Source organism: Entelurus aequoreus, linkage group LG12 (assembly GCF_033978785.1).
Source record: "Entelurus aequoreus isolate RoL-2023_Sb linkage group LG12, RoL_Eaeq_v1.1, whole genome shotgun sequence".
Classification (NCBI taxonomy): domain Eukaryota; kingdom Metazoa; phylum Chordata; class Actinopteri; order Syngnathiformes; family Syngnathidae; genus Entelurus; species Entelurus aequoreus.
This window is the reverse complement of record NC_084742.1, coordinates 21,293,477-21,304,763: the sequence shown is the minus strand read 5'-3', so window position 1 is coordinate 21,304,763 and position 11,287 is coordinate 21,293,477.

Sequence of the window (11,287 nt, the reverse complement as noted above, 5' to 3'; positions counted from 1 at the left end):
GCTTCAAATGTTAAGCCTTTTGATCCAAAAGAAAGGGGAATGAAAATATGTCCAAAGGGAGGGGGTCGGGGGGGGGGTCCACATCCACGCGTCTTACATCCTCACTTCCTGGCTTGTGGCACAATGCGTCCTATTCTGTGTGGGCATCACACAATAAAGCAAAAGAGTATTCCCAATGAGCCGAAATCACTCTTCAAACTGCACAATTTGAGGGACAAAACTGCATGCGCACCGGATGAGTCCGATCCGGCAAAGACAGAAAGAGAGAGAGGGGCGATGAAAAGGTGAGAGAGTGGGGGGGGTAAAAAGAGAGAGAGAGAGAGAGAGAGCGAGAGCAGTGCCGCTGTTGGCGTATACTCTGGCGCCCCCTAGCAGCACACTTTAGGTGACATGCTGCACTGTAAATCTTCATCAGCAGGGGGCTTCAAAGCAAAAAGGGGAATAAATGCAAATGTTAAGGAGCATTGAGTTGTAATATCACGAAGAAACAATGTGTAGATGTTTAGTTTGTCGTAATGTTACGAGAAACCAAAAAAAAATAAAGCTGCAATTTTGTGAAAACAAGGTGTGGAAAGTCATCATGTTAAAAGTATTCTGTGAATAAAGCCTTGATATTATGAAGAAAAATAAATTATTACGAAAAATTTTGAGGGCATTGAATCGATCACAACTGGACTGTTTATGACAATCTGAACAGTTTAGTAAAGAATACAAGAAGCGGCATAGAGCTGCAGCCATCAATTAGTAAGTAACAGTAATAGATCGATTAGTTTGTCCAATTAATCGAGGAATCAGTTTAAACCCAATGTGTATTTTAGGGAAAATCCAGGTTTTTTGCTTGTCAGAAATGACTCTTTTTTTTCTTTTTATAAATGTACATCATCAACATTGAAATTGCACTTTTTTTAACCAGCGTGCATTAATAACAAAAATGGATGAAAACATTGTTGTGCTGCAGCACCCACGCACCCCCACTCTCATGCACACTTTGTTACAGCGGCCGTGCTAAGAACTGTCCACTTATTTAAAGTTCCATGCAGTCCTGATTTTATCATTTTGTATTAATTCACTCATTAAACAATTACTTAAAACAAGAGAATATAAATCTAAGTGTTTTTAATCAAATTAACTGATTTAATCTATTTGCTGCACATTATTTGATATACAGTGCACCCGGAAAGTTTTCACAGCGCTTCACTTTTTCCCTATTTTGTCATGTCACATGCACAGCCTTACTCCAAAATTGAATAAATTATTTTTTTCTCCGCAAAATTCTACAAACAATACCCCACAATGTCAAAAAGGTATTTTTTTTTAGAATTGTTTGCAAATTTATCAAAAAATAGATGCTATAGCTCTGACAGAGTGACCATCCGGTTCTTGGTCACCTCCCTGACTTCGGGCCCTTCTCCCCAGATTGCTCAGTTTAGACAGACATATTGGGCCCAGCAAAGCCGGCGGTGTTTCCGGGTGTTGTTGATAAATGGCTTTCGCTTTGCATAGTAGAGTTTTAACTTGCACTTACAGATGTAGCGACAGACTGTAGTTACTGACAGTGGTTTTCTGAAGTGTTCCGGAGCCCATGTGGTGATATCCTTTACACACTGATGTCGCTTTTTGATGCAGTTCCGCCTGAGGGATTGAAGGTCACGGGCATTCAATGTTGGTTTTCAGCCTTGCTGCATACATGCAGTGATTTCTCCAGATTCTCTGAACCTTTTGATGATATTACGGACTGTAGATGGTGAAATCCCTAAATTCCTTGCAATAGCTGGTTGAGAAATGTTGTTCTTAAACAAATTGGTCATGCATTAGTTCACAAAGTAGTGACACTCGCCCCATCCTTGTTTGTGAATGACTGAACAATTCATGGAAGCTGTTTTTATACCCAATCATGGCACCCACCTGTTCCCAATTAGCCTGTTCACCTGTGAGATGTTCCAAATAAGTGTTTGATGATCATTCCTCAACTTTCTCAGTCCTTTTTGCCACTTGTGCCAGCTTTTTTGAAACATATTGCAGGCGTCAAATTCAAAATTAACTATTTGCAAAAATTTTGAACGTGAAGTATCTTGTCTTTGCAGTCTTTTCAATTGAATATAAGTTGAAAAGGATTTGCAAATCATTGTATTCTGTTTTTATTTACGATTTACACAACGTGCCAACTTCACTGGTTTTGGGGTTTGTAAATAAAAGTCTGCTTACAATGGAACCGATGAGAGCTCCTCTATTCCGCCTATAAAACCCAATAAATAACCACCCCAAAACTGCCAACAATACTCCATTTACATTTACACCTCAATAATAACCAGGTATTAGGGATACTATTATTATTATTAGCACTTACAGACAAACTTTTTAGAGCAGCGCCGTAATTACGAGCTTGTGTGCCTACTGTATGTGACATCGGCTGGTGAGCTGCTTTCTCACCTCGAAGCTCGGGAAAGTTTATTCCAGATCATAAATCATGCCTCTCACCTTGATAGTAGAAAGAGGAGGACGTAATCCGACAAGTTGGTACACTTTGACAGCCAATTTAGACCCGTAATGGCGAGAAAGACACAAAGACGCTTGGTTCCACCTCCCTTTTTTCTTGGCGAGAATTTTGAGTCTTTTTAAATCTAAGCGGGAATATAACAACATTGCAATGACAGCAGACCTTGTACAGAAAGTGATATTTTAATATGTTTGTTGATTCTCATGAAGTCTGCAGTGAGTAATAATCAGTGATGTTGAATGAAAATAAAATGTTGTGATGCCTTTTTTAAATGAATGCGCCGCGTATGTTTAAAATGATAAAAAATAACTACATATTAAATGTTATTATAAATGTGCTTGTTACTACATTACATATATACTTACAGCATGTGTATAAAACCTCAATGTAGGTGTTTGGATGTTTTTTAGGGGCCTTTATAGGCAGAATAGAGCGGCCCCCATAGGCTCCATTGTAAGCTGACTTTTGATCGCATTTATTCACTAGTTAGAATGCATTAAAAATGTAACATATGTGTTCTTGTCTTACATAAAGATTGTGATAGATAGGCAAAAAAAAAAAAGTGCAGTTCCCCTTTGAGTAGCAGTTTTGAGGGGGGATAGTGGCAGAAAAAGTATAATATCATGACAATAAAGTTGAATATTATAGGATTAAGAGGATAATTTTATGAGGAAAAATAATAGTAAAGAAAAAAAAACTGCACACATTTTACAAAAATAAAGTCATAATATTAATAGAAAAATGTTGAAATTTCATTAGAAAAAAGTCATAATCAACATAAGTATTATGACAGAAAGAAATGTCCTTATAGAAGCACAACATTTAAATATTTAGGTAAAAATACATATTTTTACAGCTGTAAATTGTTGTATCAAACAAGTATAAACTTGTAATTTTTCTAAAAAATTTTTTAGAATTAAGTCAAGAATAAGAAGGTAATAAAGTCTTAATGTGATGAGGAAAACATAAAAACCTGATGGTGTCAGGCCTTTCGTGACAAAGGGCATGGCTTTGATTCCTGGCCAGGTTTTCATCAGGAAGGACGTCCGCCATAAAACCAACCCCAAACCATTCATGCAATTTGACTCACTGTGGAACACCTGACACGGAAAAGCCAACAGTGAAAACATATATACTGTATATCACAAGAAGAAAGTGTTTGAAAAAAACACAACTGCAAAAATGGGAATAAAAAGAAAGAAAGTGGAACGTTAGAAAGTCAAAGTTCCTATTTGAAGAATGTAGAAAACCCTGTTCTATAGTTTATATTGTGTTCTATTACTGTTTGTATTATCTGTGCTTTAGCAAACCCCGTTTCCATATGAGTTGGGAAATTGTGTTAGATGTAAATATAAACGGAATACAATGATTTGCAAATCATTTTCAACCCATGAAAATGAAAATGTGTGGCGCATTACGAAGCCTAAAATACCACAACGGAGACCCCCGGACTGTTGAACAACTTAAGCTGTACATCAAGCAAGAATGGGAAAGAATTCCACCTGAGAAGCTTAAAAAGTGTGTCTCCTCAGTTCCCAAACGTTTACTGAGTGTTGTTAAAAGGAAAGGCCATGTAACACAGTGGTGAACATGCCCTTTCCCAACTACTCTGGCACATGTTGCAGCCATGAAATTCTAAGTTAATTATTATTTGCAAAAAAAAAATAAAGTTTATGAGTTTGAACATCGAATATCTTGTCTTTGTAGTGCATTCAATTGAATATGGGTTGAAAAGGATTTGCAAATCATTGTATTCCGTTTATATTTACATCTAACACAATTTCCCAACTCATATGGAAACGGGGTTTGTACATATAATATTATTTTTCTAATAGGCATCTAGTGATCTTCTGAATGTGTCATTTGATTGTGTACCAAATGTGTCGCAACAAGTATTTATTATAAACATTGTCTGCATTTGTGAGTTCAATGTGTTTTTTGAGCTGGGTTGTTTATACTAATATTGCAAATATAATGCATTTTGCCAAAATTCATAGACTAAAATAAAATTCTGCATTATTTGTTACATGTTCTATATTAATTGTATGTAGACTCCGAAAGCATACGAATGGCTAAATGAAGTGAAAATAACCATGAGTATTGGCCACAAGATAAGACCAGAGCATTTAAAGCACGCTGTTCAGTATCATTGCCACTGATTGGCTTAGCCTCAGGCAGCATTATATTGGATTAAAAGAGTGAAAGGGTGACTGAAGGGTGTTATTTCATGTCTAGAGGGCTCTCATAATGTTAAAATCATATTGAGGTTTCAAAAAGTTGTTGTATGCTATTGCTATGGGAAAATATTTGATTTATAATGAATTATTCCTACTTCACATAAATTAATTTACCACGGGCAACGAGTTAACAGCGATAAACAACTTTTTTCTGTAATTGACATCCATCCATTTTCTACCGCTTGTCAAACTAAGTTAATTTTGGGTACTCTTAATATTTGTGCATGTTCAGGCACCTGCAGGTATAAGGTCCACAGTGGGGTGGTCACACGTGGCTCACTGGGCATGTGCGTAATTGCATGGGTGGTATCATAGCGGGCCGATATGGGGGCCTCACTCCGCCCTAGGTGGAACTACAGGGTGTAGCCGCAGGAGCCACCGCACGGACCCCAAACATGCCGTGTCAAGCTGTGACCCATGGGTAATTACACCTGTAAGGTCCTCCCCCAGCCCTGGCACCATAGTGCCTCCCTGGGCAGGTCCAAGGTCAGGGGACGCTTCATTGCAGACCTACTTTTTAAGGGGGGGCTATATGTCTCTTAACGGGGTGTTCAGCAAGAGGACGTCCTTGCTTGTCCCCAATGGCGGATGAAAGTGGGTGCAGGACATTGAAGCAGGAAAGCTATACTGTAGTTTGAGACTAAACTGCATGGAACATTTCAAAATAAAAAGGTAGCTTGTGCAAAACAGTAAGTCGTGCCCGCCCACCTTTGACATTACATCATCATCCCCACACACACACCCACGAAACACTGAACAGGACTTGTAAAGACGCCCATACGGTCACGAGCACGCGTGGAGGTTCTTGTTTTTCCTTGACTACTTGAAGACTTTTTGGAGTATGTTTTCAGAGAATTTTCAAAATAAATTAGTAACACAGCAATAAGTAACACAGCATAATATCAACATCTCATATTGATTCTATAATATCACACAATAGATGTATGCTTTGTTTTTAAGTAACATTTTAGAAAAACAGTTTTTTAACCAAGTCAATGACATTTTAAATATAAATAACATTTTAGAGAGACATCAGTCTGGTTTCAGAATGAACCACAGTACCGAGACAGCACTTTTAGAGATTTTAAATGACATCAGGTGGAATTTGATGTCACATTACTGTAATCATAAGCAAATATCAGATTAACAATGTACACTCCATTCAAAACATTGCTTTTTAAAATGAAGTATCAATACACCAACATCAAATAATCCGTGTCATACTGAGGTACTGTCCCACGTTGTTTCATTATATTCAATACATACTGTACACAGTTACACCTATTAGAATCAGAAAAAAAAACTAATATAATACTGTGCTGCAAAATAATACTGTAGGTACAGTATTTACAACGCTTCACTTTTTCCACACGTTACAGCTTTATTCCAAAATGGAATACAATTATTTTTGTCCTCAACATTCTCCAGACAATATCCCATAATGACAATGTAAAAAGGTTTTTATTTTGCTAATTTGTTAACAAAATATAAAAGCACAAGTACTTAAGTATTCGCAGCCTTTGCTCAATACTTGCAGCAATTACAGCCTCAAGTATTTTTGACATTGTCATTATGGGGTATTGCCTGTAGAATTTTCCGGACAAAATAATAAAAGGTTGAAAAAGTTAAGCGCTTTCCGGATGCACTGTAGCTGATCCGACCTGATTTGAGTTACAGTATTGCAGTATTTGGTGTTATATTGAAGTGGTGACATGCTTTAATTCATTATTGTGATTGATTTGTTGTAGAAGCTATCCCTTACTGTGTTTGTCTTCGATCTCAGCATCCTGTATCGCCTGCCAGAGGGCAGCAGCTCAAACAGCAGTTGTCCTGAGAGTGAGTGAGTGAGTGAGTGAGTGAGTGAGTGAGTGAGTGAGTGAGTGAGTGAGTGAGTGAGTGAGTGAGTGAGTGTGTGTTCTTGCAGGGAGATGCTGGTGCCCTTTTGAAAGCACAGGAGGTGCACAGGAGCTGCAGTATATCAGCACACTCTGAATGGAACAGCAGTAGAAGACGGTCAGCAGCGTCACCCTCAGGTAGTAATCAGATATTTAAACTATAACTACAGTTGTATCGTGATATCATTCTCCAAAGTCTTGAAAGCAACATCAGATATCAATACTGTTACTGTACAACAGCTAATACAATAGCTGTAGTGTGATATTTTTGGTATTGTAAGCAAGATATCCCGATAATATTGCCAAAATCTAAGATAGGCTCCAGCACCCCCCGCGACCCCGAAAGGGATAAGCGGTAAAAAATGGATGGAATGGGATAATTTCCATGCTGTAATAACAGCTGTGTCATGATATCACTCTCAAAACGTCAGTATCTTTACAGTGAAGCATCAATACACCGACATCCTATATGAATACTAAGATACTGCACATACTATCAGTGCTTCTACAGTGTGATAATAACACAACAAAATCAGGTTTTGATACTGTGATAACAGCTGTATCATGATATCGTTCAGCAAACGTTATTTTCATTTACAGTGAAGCACCAACATCAGATATCAATAGTGTGATACTGCAAATAGCTGTATTGTATTGTGATATTATTGTAATTGTTGGCACAATACCTGCTAATATTGTACTATCCTTGCATCTACTGTGTGGTATCAATACACTAAAATCTGATTTGTATACTGTATCGTGATATCAGATAGGGATAATGCACAATAGCTGTACTGTGAAGTGAAGTGAATTGAATTATATTTATATAGCACTTTTCTCTAGTGACTCAAAGCACTTTTACATAATGAAACCCAATATCTAAGTTACATTTAAACCAGTGTGGGTGGCACTGCGAGCGGGTGGGTAAAGTGTCTTGCCCAAGGACACAACTGCAGTGACTAGGATGGCGGAAGCGGGGATCGAACTTAGAACCCTCAAGTTACTGGCACGGCCACTCTACCAACCGAGCTATACCGCCCCCTGATATGTGATATTGTTAATGTTGCCAAACTATCCGCTAATATTGTACTATCGTTGCATCTACTGTGTGGTATCAATACACTAAAATCAGATTTTTATACTGTATCATGATGTCAGATAGCGATAATGCACAATAGCTGTACTGGTATGTGATACTGTTACTGTTACCAAAATATCCGCTAATATTGTACTATCGTTGCATCTACAGCGTGGTACCAATACCACAATAAAAATCAGACTTGTATACTGTGATAACAGCCATATTGTGATATCCTTCTCAAAACATTACCTTTTACAGTGAAGCATCAAGAAACATCACTGTGATACTGCATAATTTCTACATTTTGATGTCACTGTTCTTGTTAGCCAAATATTAAGCTGATATTGTACTACCCTTGCATCTGGAGTGTGGCATCGATACGCCAACACCAGATATGGATATTGCACGACATTTTAATATTATTGTATTATTATGTTAGTGTTGCCAAAATATTGCATTGGTATTTTTCACTGTGCAGTATCAAGAAATCAAACCAGATAACCATATTGTTACTTTTGCCAAAGTATTGCATAATTAACCCTCATGTACAGTATCATTACATCAGCATCAGATCTTGACAGTATATTGCAAAACACCTTTATTGTTTCATTATTATATAACAATTAGAAATCAGGCAAGATATCACGACTGGGATAACCATAACTGCTGTATCATGATTGAATAATTGGAATCAAACGATAATATATTGCAACTTGTCACATTTCTATCTCCCATTGTGCTTTATTGAAACATTAAACCAGATAGGTATCATGATATCACATAATAGCAATATCATTACCAGTGCAAAAGTATCACATCTTTATCCTTCATGGTACAGTCATGATACACCAACATTAGATATCACAGAATATCTTTAATGTAATATTGTTACGATGCTGTTATCGCTCACTGTGCAGTATCGTTACACCAACACCTGCTATTGTATTGTGATGAGATGGCACTACTGTGAAATGGCATGAAAAGCTGTATTGCGAGATTATCGTTAGCAAAATAATATTGTATCATTAAGAGTGAGATGTATATTTATTGGATAGTGATACTGCAATATACATACTTTGATTGACAGTATAACATCATATCGTCTTTTGCACACCAGTTGAGTTACTTTAGTGAAAGCATTGATGTTAATGTCATGAAAATAATAATAAATTAAAACTCACCCTGTATGAGACAAATCTTGTTCGGCAGGACCCTCAGGCTGCTGGAAAGCGATACAAATTAGTCTAGTGGAAACGGTGACAGCTCTAAAGTCATCCACCTGCTGCCTTGATGTTTTACCTACCAACTTCTTTAAGAATGTTTTTGACTGCCTATCAACAGACATCTTGCAAATAGTTAATAATTCTATTAAATCGGGCAATTTCCCGAAGGCTTTCAAAACTGCAGTCATTAAACCTCTTCTAAAAAAGCAGAGCCTAGATGCCTCTGTTATCAACAACTACAGACCAATTTCAAATCTACCATTCATAAGTAAAATAATTGAGAAAGTTGTCCTCCAACAACTAAATCACTTCTTGGCTTCTACTGGCTGCCACAACAACTTCCAGTCAGGATTTCGACCTCTTCATAGCACAGAGACGGCCCTTCTTAAAGTTATAAATGACATCCGTCTAAACACAGACTCTGGCAAAACTTCAGTATTAATGCTTTTGGACCTCAGTGCTGCATTTGACACTGTCGACCACTCAATACTTTTGGACAGGTTGGAAAACTGGGTGGGGATCTCAGGCACAGTTTTAAGCTGGTTCAAGTCATATCTACAAGATAGGAACTATTTTGTTTCCATTGGTGACTTTGTATCAGAACCAACCAACGTAACGTGTGGAGTCCCCCAAGGTTCAATCTTGGGGCCGACTTTATTTAACATCTATATGCTCCCACTAGGACAAATCATGCAAAATAATAACATTGACCATCATTGCTATGCCGATGACACCCAAATCTATGTAGCGCTATCACCAAATGACTATCGCCCCATAGATCTTCTGTGCCAGTGCATTGAGCAAGTCAAACACTGGATGTGCCAGAATTTCCTACAACTAAATGAAGATAAAACTGAGATAATTGTTTTTGGTGCTAAAAAAGAAAGGTTTAAAGTCATCCAACACCTTAAATCACTGTCCCTGAAAACCTCAAATAAAGCCAGAAATCTTGGGGTTATTTTAGATTCTGATTTACATTTCGACAGTCACATCAAATCAGTAACAAAATCGGCCTACTATCACCTCAAAAATGTAAAAAGACTTAGAGGGCTCATGTCAGCTCAAGACTTAGAAAAACTTGTACATGCCTTTATTACCAGTAGGCTAGACTATTGTAATGGTCTCCTTGCAGGTCTTCCCAAAAAAACTGTCAGGCAGCTACAGCTTGTTCAGAACGCTGCTGCTAGAGTTCTAACAAAGACCAAAAAATGTGAGCACATTACACCAATTCTTAAATCCTTACATTGGCTCCCTGTACATCAGAGAATAGATTTCAAAATCCTCCTGCTCACATATAAATCACTACATGGTCTAGGGCCCAAGTATATCACTGATATGCTCCCACTATATACGCCCTCTAGATCACTAAGATCTTCTGAGACCAATCTGTTAGCGGTTCCAAGAGTAAACTCAAATCAAGGGAGATCATCATTCAGTCACTATGCAACACATAGCTGGAATAAACTTCCTGAAGATGTCAGACTTTCCCCAACTCTCACTACTTTTAAAACTAGACTGAAGACTTTTATGTTCACCTTAGCTTTCAGCTAAATCTTTTAATCTTTTAACTTTTAACGTCTGCACTGTTTTTATTTTTATTGTCTGCATTTTAATTTTGCTTTTATTTTCTTTCATTTCACTTTGTTGTCTGTGAAGCACTTTGAGTCTGCCTTGTGTATGAAAAGCGCTATACAAATAAAGTTGCCTTGCCTTGCCTTGCCTTGTCATTTTAATAATAATAATAATAAAATACACCTGTCTGTCAGTCTATTCCATTCAAACCTCTCCGTCACCACAGGTAAGACCAAGAAGTTGCCAAAGGAATAGAAGGACAAGATTGTTGACCTGCACAAGACTAAAACGGACTACAAGAATCTTGGTGAGAAACAGATGGTATTGAAGCAAAAGGTTTACATGACATAGAACTGTGGGTCTCAAACTTTTTCCACCAAGTACCACCTCGGAAAACACTTGACTCCCCAAGTACCACCATAATGACCAACATTGAAATACGGTAGCATAGTAGGTATAGTCATTAAAACAAGGCAGAATTTTTATTTTAAGAAGTATATTTAATATTTTTCCCACTGTAAAACATGACACACAGTTATAACAGTAAACTTTAATTGATTCTTTGGAGTACCACTAGATGGAGCCCACATACCATTAGTTTGAGAATCACTGATATAGACAATATACGCCATAAATTATATGAATTTGACCAGCGACAGAGATTTTAATACTATCATATCGTGATAATCAATGATGATGATATTTTCTAGCTGTGTCCCACAAATTTGGCAACGACAAGTCAACGGGTCCTCAACGCAATGGAGCGAGCTAGTGTCACTCCA